We start from the raw sequence: 11,847 nt of genomic DNA, 5'->3' as shown, positions 1-11,847 counted from the left end.
GGTACGAGACCGTATGCTTCAGTATCTCTTACCAGACGGGAGCAGGATGAAGAGGTTGTGGCTGGGGTGACTCACGTTTTTAATGATTCTCAGGGCCTTCCCCCGGCACCTCTCAGGTCGATATCCTGCACAGCGGGTAGTTTAATTCCTATAGTGTGTTGTGCAGCTTTCACTACCATCTGTAGAGCCTCGCGGTCTGTGGCGGTGCAGTTGCCATACCAGGTAGTGATGCAAACCGGACAGGATACTCTCGATGGTGCACCGGTAGAAGTTGGTGAGAATCTGGGGGGCCATTCCAAATTTCTTCCGTCTCCTGAGGAAGAACAGGCGTTGGCATGCCTTCTTGGTTACAACGTCGATGTGATGGGACCACCTTAAGTCCTCCATAATGAATACACCCAGGAATTTGAAGCTGCTGACCCTCTCCACCTCAGCCCCTTCGATGTAGATTGGGGTGTGTCCCTCCCCCTGCCGCTTGTTATAATCCACGATAATCTCCTTTGTTTTGCTGATGTTGAGGGAGAGTTTGCTGTACATGCACCATTCCCCTAGGGCTCTTACCTCCTCGCTGTAGCCTGTCTCGTCTCCATCTGTGATCAGGTCTACAAAGGTGTGGAGATGCCGGAGTTGGACTGGGGTGGACAAATGTAAGAAGTCACACAACACCAGGTTATAGTCCAACAACTTTATTTGAAATCACAAGCTTTCGGAGCGCTGCTCCTTCTTCAGGTGAAGTGGAGAAATGCATAAAGACACAGCTTATATAGTCAGAGAATTATGGCAGATGTTTACAGGTAACCTTTCCAACTGCCATTTATCGCACCTCGGCAGAGAGATAATCACAGCAGTCAAAGGTGTGAATGGTGTCCAAACAGGTCAGTCAGGGAAACATTACATCAAAGAACAATGAGGTGGGGTCACAAGGGGTCAAATATTGCAGATGCTGGGGTCTGTATGAAAAACAATAAAACAGACAAAAAACATTTTTTTTTTTTGGCTGGAAATCACAGCAGGTTCGGCCGCATCTGTGTCGAGAGAACAAGCCAATGTCGACTCGAGTCTGGATGACCCTGCATCAGGTGGGGTTACATGTAGCGTGACATGAACCCAAGATCTCGGTTGAGGCCGTCCTCATGAGTGCGGAACTTGGCAATCAGTTTCTGCTCGACGATTTTGCGTTGTTGTGTGTCTCGAAGGCTACCTTGGAGAATGCTTACCCGAAGATCGGAGGCTGAATGTCCTTGACTGCTGAAGTGTTCCCCGACTGGGAGGGAACACTCCTGCCTGGTGATTGTTGCGCGGTGTCCGTTCATCCGTTGTCGCAGTGTCTGCATCGTCTCGCCGATGTACCATGCTCCGGGGCATCCTTTCCTGCAACGTATGAGGTAGACAACGTTGGCCGAGTCACATGAGTATGTACCATGTACCTGGTGGGTGGTGTCCTCACGTGTGATGATGGTATCTGTGCTGATGATCTGGCACGTCTTGCAGACGTTGCTGTGGCAGGGTTGTGTGGTATCGTGGTCGCTGTTCTCCTGAAAGCTGGGTAATTTGCTGCGAACGATGGTCTGTTTGAGGTTAGGCGGCTGTTTGAAAGCGAGTAGTGGAGGCGTGGGGATGGCCTTAGCGAGGTGTTCGTCGTCATCGATGACATGTTGAAGGCTGCAAAGAACATGGCGTAGTTTCTCCGCTCCGGGAAAGTACTGGACGACGAAGGGTACTCTGTTGGTTGTGTCCCGTGTTTGTCTTCTGAGGAGGTCTATGCGATTTTTCGCTGTGGCCCGTCGGAACTGTCGATCGACGAGTCGAGCGTCATATCCCGTTCTTACAAGGGCGTCTTTCAGTGTCTGTAGGTGTCCATCGCGTTCCTCCTCGTCTGAGCAGATCCTGTGTATTCGCAGGGCTTGTCCATAGGGGATGGCTTCTTTAACGTGGTTAGGGTGGAAGCTGGAGAAGTGAAGCATCGTGAGGTTGTCCGTGGGCTTGCGGTAGAGTGAAGTGCTGAGGTGTCCGTCTTTGATGGAGATTCGTGTGTCCAGGAATGAGACTAATTCTGAGGTGTAGTCCATAGTGAGTTTGATGGTGGGATGGAACTTGTTGATGTTATCGTGTAGTCTTTTCAGTGATTCTTCACCGTGGGTCCATAGGAAGAAAATGTCGTCGATGTATCTGGTGTATAGCGTTGGTTGGAGATCCTGTGCAGCGAAGAAGTCTTGCTCGAACTTGTGCATGAAGATGTTTGCGTATTGGGGTGCGAATTTGGTCCCCATGGCTGTTCCGTGTGTTTGGGTAAAGAACTGGTTGTCGAAGGTGAAGACATTGTGGTCAAGGATGAAGCGGATGAGTTGTAGGATGGCGTCTGGAGATTGGCTGTTGTTGGTGTTGAGTACTGAGGCTGTCGCAGCGATGCCGTCATCGTGGGGGATACTGGTGTAGAGTGCCGAGACGTCCATCGTGGCGAGGAGTGTTCCTGGGTCAACTGATTGATACGACCAGCGTTGTAGAGATCTCATCACAGGCTTTTCCTGTTTCAGTTTCTGCCTATAGGTGGGTAGCAGCAGGATGGAGTTGTGATTTGATTTGCCGAAGGGAGGGCGGGGGAGGGCCTTGTATCTATCCCGGAATGGAGTGTAAATGTGATCTAGTGTGTTCTTGACTCGAGTTGGGCAGGTGATATGCTGATGGTATTTCGCCAGTACTTTCCTCAGCTTGGCTTTGTTGAAATCGCCAGCCACGATGAATGCAGCCTCTGGATGGGAACTTTCAAGCCTGCTAATGATCCCATACAGCTCGTTTAGTACCCTATTTGCGTTGGCCTAGTGGTGGAATATACACCACTGTAATTATCACGGATGAGAACTCTCTCGGGAGGTAGAATGGTCGGCATTTGATCATCAGGTGTTCAAGATCGGGTGAACAAGAAGATGTAAGTAGTTCCACGTTGGAACACCAAGAATTATTGATCATAAAGCATACTCCACCCCCTCTATTCCTCCCCGAGTCTTTTGTTTGGTCTAGCCGGTGAATGTTGAATCCCTCTGGTTGAATGGCCGAAGCTGGTGTCGGTGGATCAAGCCAAGTCTCAGTAAAAATCAAGACATTGCAGTTCTTAATGTCTCGCTGTAAGGTGAGCCTCCCTCCATCGTCCAGCTTATTGTCCAGTGACTGCACATCCGCCAGGAGAATAATCGGAGGGGGGGTGGTGTTCACGTCGCATCAGCTTCACTAATGCACCTGCTCGTCTGCCCCGCTTGCACCGTCGTCGCGTCCTGATCACAGGAATGAAGTCAGGTAAGCAGGTGGGAGGGTTGATGGTAGTAGCAGCAGAATCACAGTTCGAAAAATCGGGGGTAAGTCCTATATCTCCGGACGATCTTATATCCAGAAGTGATTGACTGTCGTAGCAGATAAGTGAAGAAACAGTACTGACAGAATTGTTTAATAATAACAATAAAATAATTAATAAAGTGGAAAATTGTGGATGAGTTCGTAAAACAGCGACTACCCTCATGAACCATACAGGTCGTTAAAACAGTAGAATATTTTTTTAAAAACAACTAAACTATTAATAATAAAACTAGAATGCTAAATACTAAACAGTAGAATACAAAAAACAGCCAGGTTGTGGTCAATGGGTCAGTTTCTGTGTGTTAGGACAGGTGTTGGTCTCTGTGTCAGTTTCTGTGTGTTCGGTCAGGTTTTCGCCAGAGGGTCAATTTTTGGTTGCTCTGTCAGGTGGTGATCAGTAAGTCAGATTCAGTGTTTTCAGTAACTTTATGGTCAGTGTTCAAGTTTCTGTGGGTTCCATCAGTGTGTAGTCAGTGGATCAGTTTTTGTTCGTTCGGTCAAGTTGCTTCAGTGGTTCAGTGTCTGTGTGTTCGGTCAGGATTTGTTCAGTTCGTCAGTTTATCTGTGTTTGGCCAGGTTGTGGTCAATGGGTCAGTTTCGGTGTGTTGGGTCAGGTTTTGGTATGAAGTCCCTTTTCTGTGAGCTCGGACAGGTTCTGGTCAGTGAGTCAGTTTCAGTTTTTTTCATTCAGGTTGTGGTCAGTGGGTCAGTTTCAGTGTTTGTTCAGTCAGGTTGTGGTCCATGGGTCAGTTTATTTGTGTTCGGTCAGATTGTGCTCAGTGGGAGATTATCAGTGCTTTCGGTCAGGTTATGTCAGTGGGTCAGCTTCTGTGTGATCGGTCAGCTTGTGTTCAGTGGGTCCGATTCTGTTTGCTCGGACTGGTTGTGGTCAGTGGTTAAGTTTATGTGTGTTCGGTAAGGATTTGGTCAGTGGGTCAATTTCTGAGTCTTCGGTCAGGTTGTGGTCAGTGGGTCAGTTTCTGTGTGTTCGTTCAGGTTGTGGTCAGTGTGCCAGTTTCTGTGTGATCGGTCAGTTGTGGTCAGTGGATCAGTTATTTTGTGGTTGGTCAGGATCTGTTCAGTGGGTCCGTTTCTGTGTGCTAGATCAGGTTGTGGTCAGTGGGTTTCTTTCTGTGTGTTTGTTCAGGTTGTGGTCATTGTGTCAGTGTCTGTGTGTTTTGTCAGGTTGTGGTCAGTCGTCATTTTCTATGTGTTCACTCAGGTCTAGGTCACTGAGTCAATTTTTGTGTGTTCAGTCAGGTTAAGATCAGTGTGACAGTTTCTGCATGTTCGGTCAGGTTGTTGGCAGTGTGTCATTTTCTGTGTGTTCCATCAGGTTGTGGTCAGTGGGTGAGTTTGTGTGTGTTTGGTCAGGTTGTGGTCAGTGGGTCAGTTACTGTGTGCTCGGTCAGGTTTTGGTCATGTGTCAGATTCTATGAGTTCGTTCAGGAGGTGTTCAGTGGGTCAGTTTCTGTGTGTTCAGTCAGGTTGTGGTCAGTGGATCAATTTCTGTCGATTCCTTCCGTTTGTGGTCAGTGGGACAGATTCTGTGTGTTCAGTCATGTAATTGTCAGTGTTCCAGGTCATGTGTGTTCGGTCAGGATTTGTTCAGTTGATCACTTTCTGTGTGTTTGGCCAGGTTGTGGCCAATGGGTCAGTTTCAGTGTGCTCGGTGAGATAGTGGTCAGTGTGTGAGATTCAGTGTTTGTTCAGTCAGGTTGTGGTCAACGGGTCAGTGTCTGTGTGCTTGGGCATTTTGAGTTATGTGGGTCAGTTTCTGTGTGTTTGGTCAGGATTTGGTCCGTGGGTCAATTTTTGGTTCTCAGTAAGTATGTGGACCGTGGGTCAGTTTATGTGTGCTCGGAAAGGTGGTGATCAGTGGGACAGTTTCTGTGTTTTCGGGCAGTAGGTGAACAGTGGGTCAGTTTCTGTCTGTTCAGTCATGTTGTTGTCAGTGGATCAGTTTCTGTGGGTTCCGTCAGTGTGTGGTCAGTCGGACAGTTTCTGTATGCTCGTTCAAGTTATTGTCATTGGGTCAGTTTCTGTGTGTTCGGTCCGTATTTGTTCAGCTGGCCACTTTCTGAGTGTTTCGCCAGGTTGTGGTCAATGGTTCAGTTTTGTTGTGTACAGTCAGGTTGTGCTCAGTGGGTCAGTTCCTGTGTGTGCATTCATGTTAATTTCAGTGGGTTAGTTTCTGTGTGTTCGTTCATGTTGTGGTCAATGGGGAAGTTTCTGTGTGTTCGGTCAGGTTGTCGCCAGTGGGTCAATTTTTGTTTGCTCGGTCAGGTTGTGGTCAGTTAGTCAGTTTCAGTGTGTTCAGTCAGTTTATGGTCAGTGGATACGTTTCTGTGGGTTCCATCAGTGTGTGGTCAGTGGGTCAGTTTCTGTTTGTTTGGTGAAGTTGTTTATGTGGTTCAGTTTCTGTGTGTTCGGTCAGGATGTGTTCAGTTGGTCAGTTTCTGTGTTTTCGGCCAGGTTGTCGTCAATGGGTAAGTTTCGTTGTGTTGGGTCAGGTTTTGGTAGGAAGGACCTTTTCTGTGAGCTCGGTCAGGTTGTGGTCAGTGGGTTATTTACAGTTTTTGTTCATTCAGTTTGTGGTCAGTGGGTCAGTTTCAGTGTTTGTTCAGTCACGTTGTGTTCCATGGGTCAGTTTCTGTGTGTTCGGTCAGTTTGTGCTCAGTGTGACATTATCAGTGCATTCGGTCAGGTTGTGGCCAGTGGGTCATTTCCTGCGTGATCGATCAGGTTGTGTTCAGTGGGTCAGCTTCTGTGTGTTCGGTCAGTTTGTGGTCTGTGGGTCCGGTTATGTATGCTCGGTCTGGTTGTGGTCAGTGGGTCAGATTCTGTGTGTTCGATCAGGATTTGGTCAGTGGGTCTGTTTCTGTGTGTTTGGCCAAGATGTAGTCAGTGGGTCAGTTTATGTGTGTTCAGTCAGGATTTGTTCACTGCGTCAGTTTCTGTGTGTTCGTTAAGGTAGTGGTCAGCGTGGCAGTTTCTGTGTGATCGGTCAGTTGTGGTCAGTGGGTCAGTTTCTATGTGTGAGGTCAGGATGTGTTCAGTGGGTCAGTTTTGGCGTGCTAGATAAGATTGTCGTCAGTGGGTCCCTTTCTGTGTGTTTGTTCAGGTTGTGGTCATTGTGTCAGTTTATGTGTCTTTTGTCAGGATGTGGTCAGTGGGTCATTTTCTGTATGTTCAGTCAGGACTTGGTCACTGTGTCAGTTTTTGCGTGTTCAGTCAGTGTGAGATCAGGTTGACAGTTTCTGTGTTTTCAGTCAGGTTGTGGGCAGTGTGTCAGTTTCTGTGTGTTCGGTCAGGTTGTGGTCAGTGGGTCCGTTTCTGTGTGTATCTTCAGAATGTTGTCAGTGGGTCAGTTTCTGTGTGTTCGGCCAGGATTTGTTCAGTGGGTCAGATTCTATGTGTTCTGCCAGGTTCTGGTCAGTGGGACAGTTTCTGTGTGCTCAGTCTGGCTGTGGTATGTGGCCCAGTTTCTCTGTGTTCCATCAGGTTGGGGTTAGTGGATAAGTTTCTGTGTGTTCGGTCAGTTTGTGGTCATTGGTCAGTTTGTGTGTGTTCGGCCAGGTTGTGTTCATGAGTCTGTTTCTGTGTCTTCAGCCAGGTTTTTGTCAGTGGGTCAGTTTCTGTGTGTATTGACAGGTGCTGGTCTACGGGTCACTTTTTGCATGTTTGGTCAGGTTGTCATCAGTGGGTCAATTCCTGTGTGTTCATTCAAGTTGTGTTCAGTGTGTCAGTTTCTGTGTGTTCGGTCAGTTCGTGGTCAGTTGCTCAGTTTCTGTGTGGTCGATCAGGTTGTGGTCAGTGGGTCCGTTTCTGTGTGTTTGGTCAGGTTGTGGTCAGTGAGTCAGGATCTGTGTGTTCGGTAAGGTTGTGGTCAGTGGGTGAGTTTGTGTGTGTTTGGTCAGGTTGTGGTCACTGGGTCAGTTACTGTGTGCTCGGTCAGATTTTTGTCAGTGGGTCATATTCTGTGAGTCCGTTCAGAATGTGTTAAGTGGGTCAGTTTCTGTGTGTTCAGTCAGGTTGTGGTCAGTGGAACAATTTCTGTCGATTCCTTCAGTTTGTGGTCAGTGGGTCAGTTTCTGTGTGTTCAGTCAAGTTTTTGTTAGTGTCCCAGTTTCTGTGTGTTCGGTCAGGATTTGCTCAGTGTGTCAGTTCCTATGTACTCGGTCAGGTTGTGTTCAATGGGTCAATTTCTGTCTGTTCGGAGAGGATCTGGTCAGTGGGTCAGTTTCTGTGTGTATCGTCAAAACGTTGTCAGTGGGTCAGTTTCTGTGTGTTCGGCCAGGATTTGTACAGTGGGTCAGATTCTATGTGTTCTGTCAGGTTCTGGTCAGTGGGACAGTTTCTGTGTGCTCAGTCTGGCTGTGGTATGTGGGCCAGTTTATCTGTGTTCCATCAGGTTGTGGTTAGTGGGTCAGTTTCTGTTTGTTCGGTCAGTTTGTGGTCATTGGTCAGTTTGTGTGTGTTCGGCCAGGTTGTGTTCATGAGTGAATTTCTGTGTCTTCAGCCAGGTTGTTGTCAGTGGGTCAGTATCTGTGTGTTTTGACAGGTGCTGGTCTATGGGTCACTTTCTGCGTGTTTGGTCAGGTTGTCGCCAGTGGGTCAATTCCTGTGTGTTCATTCAAGTTGTGGTCAGCGTGACAGTTTCTGTGTGCTCAGTCAGGAGTTGGTCATTGTATCAGTTTCTGTGTGTTCGGTCAGGTTGTGATCAATGGGTCAGTTTCTGTTTGTTCACTCAGGTTGTGGTTATTTTGTCAGTTTCGGTGTGTTCAGTCAGGTTGTTGTCAGTGGTTTAGTTTCTCTGTGTTGGGACAGGCTGTTGTCAATGGGTCAGTTTCTGTATTGTGAGTCAGGATTTGGTCAGTGTTTCAGTTTCTGTCTGATCGGTCAGGATGTGTTCCATGCGTAAGTTTCTGTGTGTGTGGTCAAACTGTTATCAGTGGGTCACTTACTGTGTGCTGGACAGGTGGTGGTCAGTGGGTCAGGTTCTGTGTGTTCGGAGAGGCGGTGATCAGTAAGTCAGTTTCTGTGTGTTCTGTCAGGTTGTGGTCAGTGAATCATTATCTGTGTGTTTGCTCAGGTTGTGGTCATTTGGTCACTTTCTGTGTGTTCAGTCAGGGTCTGGTCAGTGCGTCAGTTTCTCTGTGCACCGTCAGGTTGTTGTCAGTGGTTCAGTTTTGGCGTACTCGGTGAGGTTGTGGTCACTTGGTCACTTTGAGTGTATTGGGTCAGATTGTGGTCAATGGGCAAGTGTTTGTCTGTTCGGAGAAGTTGTTTTTAGTGTGTCAATTTCCATGTGTTCGGTCCGAATATGGTCAGTTGGTCAGTTTCTGTGTGTTCAGTCAATTTGTGGTCAGCGGATCAGTTTCTGTGGGTTCCGTCATTGTGTGGTCAGTAGGTCAGTTTCTGTCTGTTCCGTCAAGTTGTTGTCAGATGTTCAGTTTCTGTGTGTTCTGTCAGGATTTGTTCATTTGGTCAGTTGCTGTGTGTTTGGCCAGGTTGCGGTCAATGGGTCGGTTTTTGTGTTCGGTCAGGTTGTGCTTGGAAGGTCAGTTTTTGTGTGCTTCGTCATGTTATGGTCATTGGTTCAGTTTCAGTGCTTTTTCGGTCAGGTTGTGGTCAATGTGTCAGTTTCTGTTTGTTCGGTCAGGTTGTCGTCAGTTTGTCACATTCTGTGTGTTTGGTCAGGTTGTGGTCAGTGGGTCTGTTTCTGTGTTCTCGGTCAGGTTGTGCCCAGTGGGTTTGTTTATGTGTGTTCGGTCAGGTTGTGGTCAGTGGATATATTTCTGTCAGTTTCGTCAGTGTGTGGTCCGTGGATCAGTTTCTGTGTGTTCAGTCAAGTTGTCAGGATTTTATCAGTTGGTCAGTTTCTGTGTGATTGTAGAGGTTGTGGTCAATGGGTCGGTTACTCTGTGTTCGCTCAGGTTGTGGTTTGAAGGTCAGTTTTTGTGTGCTCTATCATGTTTTGATCAGTGGGTCAGTTTCAGTGTTTGTTCGGTCAGGTTGTGGTCAATGGGTCAGTTTCTGTGTGTTCGGTCATGTTCTGGTCAGTGAGTCAGTTTCTCTGTGCACCGTCAGGTTGTATCAGTGGTTCAGTTTTGGTGTACTCGGTCAGGTTGTGGTCATTTGGTCACTGTGAGTGTATTGGGTCAGATTGTGGTCAATGGGTCAGTGTTTCTCTGTTCGGACAAATTGTGGTCAGTGTGTCAATTTCTGTGTGTTTGGTCCAATATGGTCAGTTAGTCAGTTTCTGTGTGTTCAGTCAGTTTGTGGTCAGCGGATCAGTTTCTGTGGGTTCCATCATTTTGTGGTCAGTGGGTCAGTTTCTGTCTGTTCCGTCAAGTTGTTGTCCAATGTTCATTTTCTGTGTGTTCTGTCAGGATTTGTTCATTTGGTCAGTTGCTGTGTGTTTGGCCAGGTTTCGGTGAATGGGTCGGTTTCTGTGTGTTCGGTCAGCTTGTGGTAGGTAGATCAGTTTCTGTGTGCTTGGTCATGTTATGGTCAGTGGGTCAGTTTCAGTGTTTTTTCGGTCAGGTTGTGGTCAATGTGTCAGTTTCTGTTTGTTCGGTCAGGTTGTCATCAGTTTGTCAGATTCTGTGTGTTTGGTCAGGTTGTGGTCAGTGGGTCAGTTTCTGTGTGCTCGGTCAGGTTGTGCCCAGTGGGTTTGTTTATGGGTGTTCGGTCAGGTTGTGGTCAGTGGATAATTTTCTGTCAGTTCTTTCAGTGTGTGGTCCGTGGATCAATTTCTGTGTGTTCAGCCAAGTTGTCAGGATTTGTTCAGTTGGTCAGGTTGTGGTCAATGGGTCGGTTGCTTTGTGTTCACTCAGGTTGTGGTTGGAAGATCAGTTTCTGTGTGCTCTCTCATGTTTTGGTCAGTGGGTCAGTTTCAGTGATTGTTCGGTCAGGTTGTGGTCAATGGGTCAGTTTCTGTCTGTTCGGTCAGGTTGTGGTCAGTGGATCATATCCTGTGTTTTCGGTCTGGATATGTCAGTGTGTGATACTCTGCATGCTCGGTCAGGTTGTGGTCAGTTGCTCAGTCTGGTTGAGTTCGGTCAGTATGTGGTCAGTGGGCCAGTTTCTGTTTGTTCGATCAGGTTGTGGTCAGTGGGTCAGTTTGTATGTGATTGGTCAGTTTGTGGCCAGTTGCTCAGTTACTGCGTGCTCTCTCAGGTTGTGCTCAGTGGGTCAGTTTCACTGTGTACGTTCAGTATTTGTTCAGTGTGTCAGTTTCTGTGTGCTCGTTCAGGTTGTGGTCATTGTGTCAGGTTCCGTGTTTTCTGTCAGGTTGTGGTCAGTGGGTCAGTTTCTGTGTGTTCAGCCAGGTTGTTGACAGTGGGTCAGGTACTTTGTGTTTGGTCATGTTGTGGTCAGTCGGTCAGTTTCTATGTCTTCGCTCAGGTCATGGCCAGAAGGTCAGTTTCTGCATGTTTTGTCAGGTTGTGGTCAGTGGCTCAGTCTGGTTCAGTTCGGTCAGGTTGTGGTCAATGGGCCAGTTTCTATTTGTTCTGTCATGTGTTGTCAGTGGGTCAGTTTCTGTGTGTTCAGTCAGGTTCTGCTCAGTGGGTCAGTTTCTGTGTGTTCAGTCAGATTGTGGTCCGTGGGTCAGTTTCTATGTGATTGGTCAGAATGTGGTCAGTTGCTCAATTTCTGTGTGCTCGTTCAATTTGTGGTCAGTGTGTCAGTTTCAGTGTCTTTGGTCAGGTTGTGGTCAGTGGGACAGTTTTTGTGTGTTCAGTCAGGTTGTGGTCAGTGGGTTAGTTTCTTTGTGTTTGGTAAGGCTGTGGTCAGAGTGTCAGTTTCTGTGTTTTTTATCAGGTTCTGGTCCGTTGGTCAGTTTCTGTGTGTTCGGTCAGGTTGTGTTCAGTTGGCCAGTTTCTGCATGTCCGGCCAGGTTATCATCAGAAGGTCAGTTTCTGAGTTTTGGGCAGGCTGTGATCAGTGGTTCAGTTTGGTTGACTTTGGTCAGTATGTGGTCAGTGGATCAGTTTCTGTTTGTTTGGAAAGGTGGTGGTTAGTGGGTCAGTTTCTGTGTGATCGTACAGGTTGCCGTCAGTGTGTCAGTTGCTGTGTGGTCTGTCAGGTTGTGGTCAGTGGGTCAGTTTCTGTGTGTTCGGTCAATTTGTGGTCAGTGGGTCAGTTTATGTGTGATCGGACATGTTGTGGTCAGTGGTTTTGTTTCTGTGTGTTTGGTCATGTTGTGGTTAGTGGGCCAGTTTCTGTGTGTTTTGTCAGGTTGTGGTCAGTGGGTCAGTTTCTGTGTGTTCAGTCAGGACTTGGTCACTGTGTCAGTTTATGTTTGATCAGCCAGGTTGTGGTCAGTGGGTCAGTTTCTGTGCTTTCGGTCTGGTTGTGGTCAGTGGGTTCGTTTCTGTGTGTTCGGTCACTTTTTGGTCAGTATGTCAGTTTATGTGTGTTCAGTCACGTTGTGGTTAGTGTATCAGAATCAGTATGTTCGATCAGGTTGTGGACAGTGTGTCAGTTACT

The sequence above is a fragment of the Somniosus microcephalus genome, unplaced genomic scaffold (genome assembly GCF_052327205.1).
Source record: "Somniosus microcephalus isolate GS21.2 unplaced genomic scaffold, FLI_Smic_1.0 unresolved_chr8, whole genome shotgun sequence".
NCBI classification, from domain to species: Eukaryota; Metazoa; Chordata; class Chondrichthyes; order Squaliformes; family Somniosidae; genus Somniosus; species Somniosus microcephalus.
Note: the sequence above shows the minus strand (reverse complement) of the source record.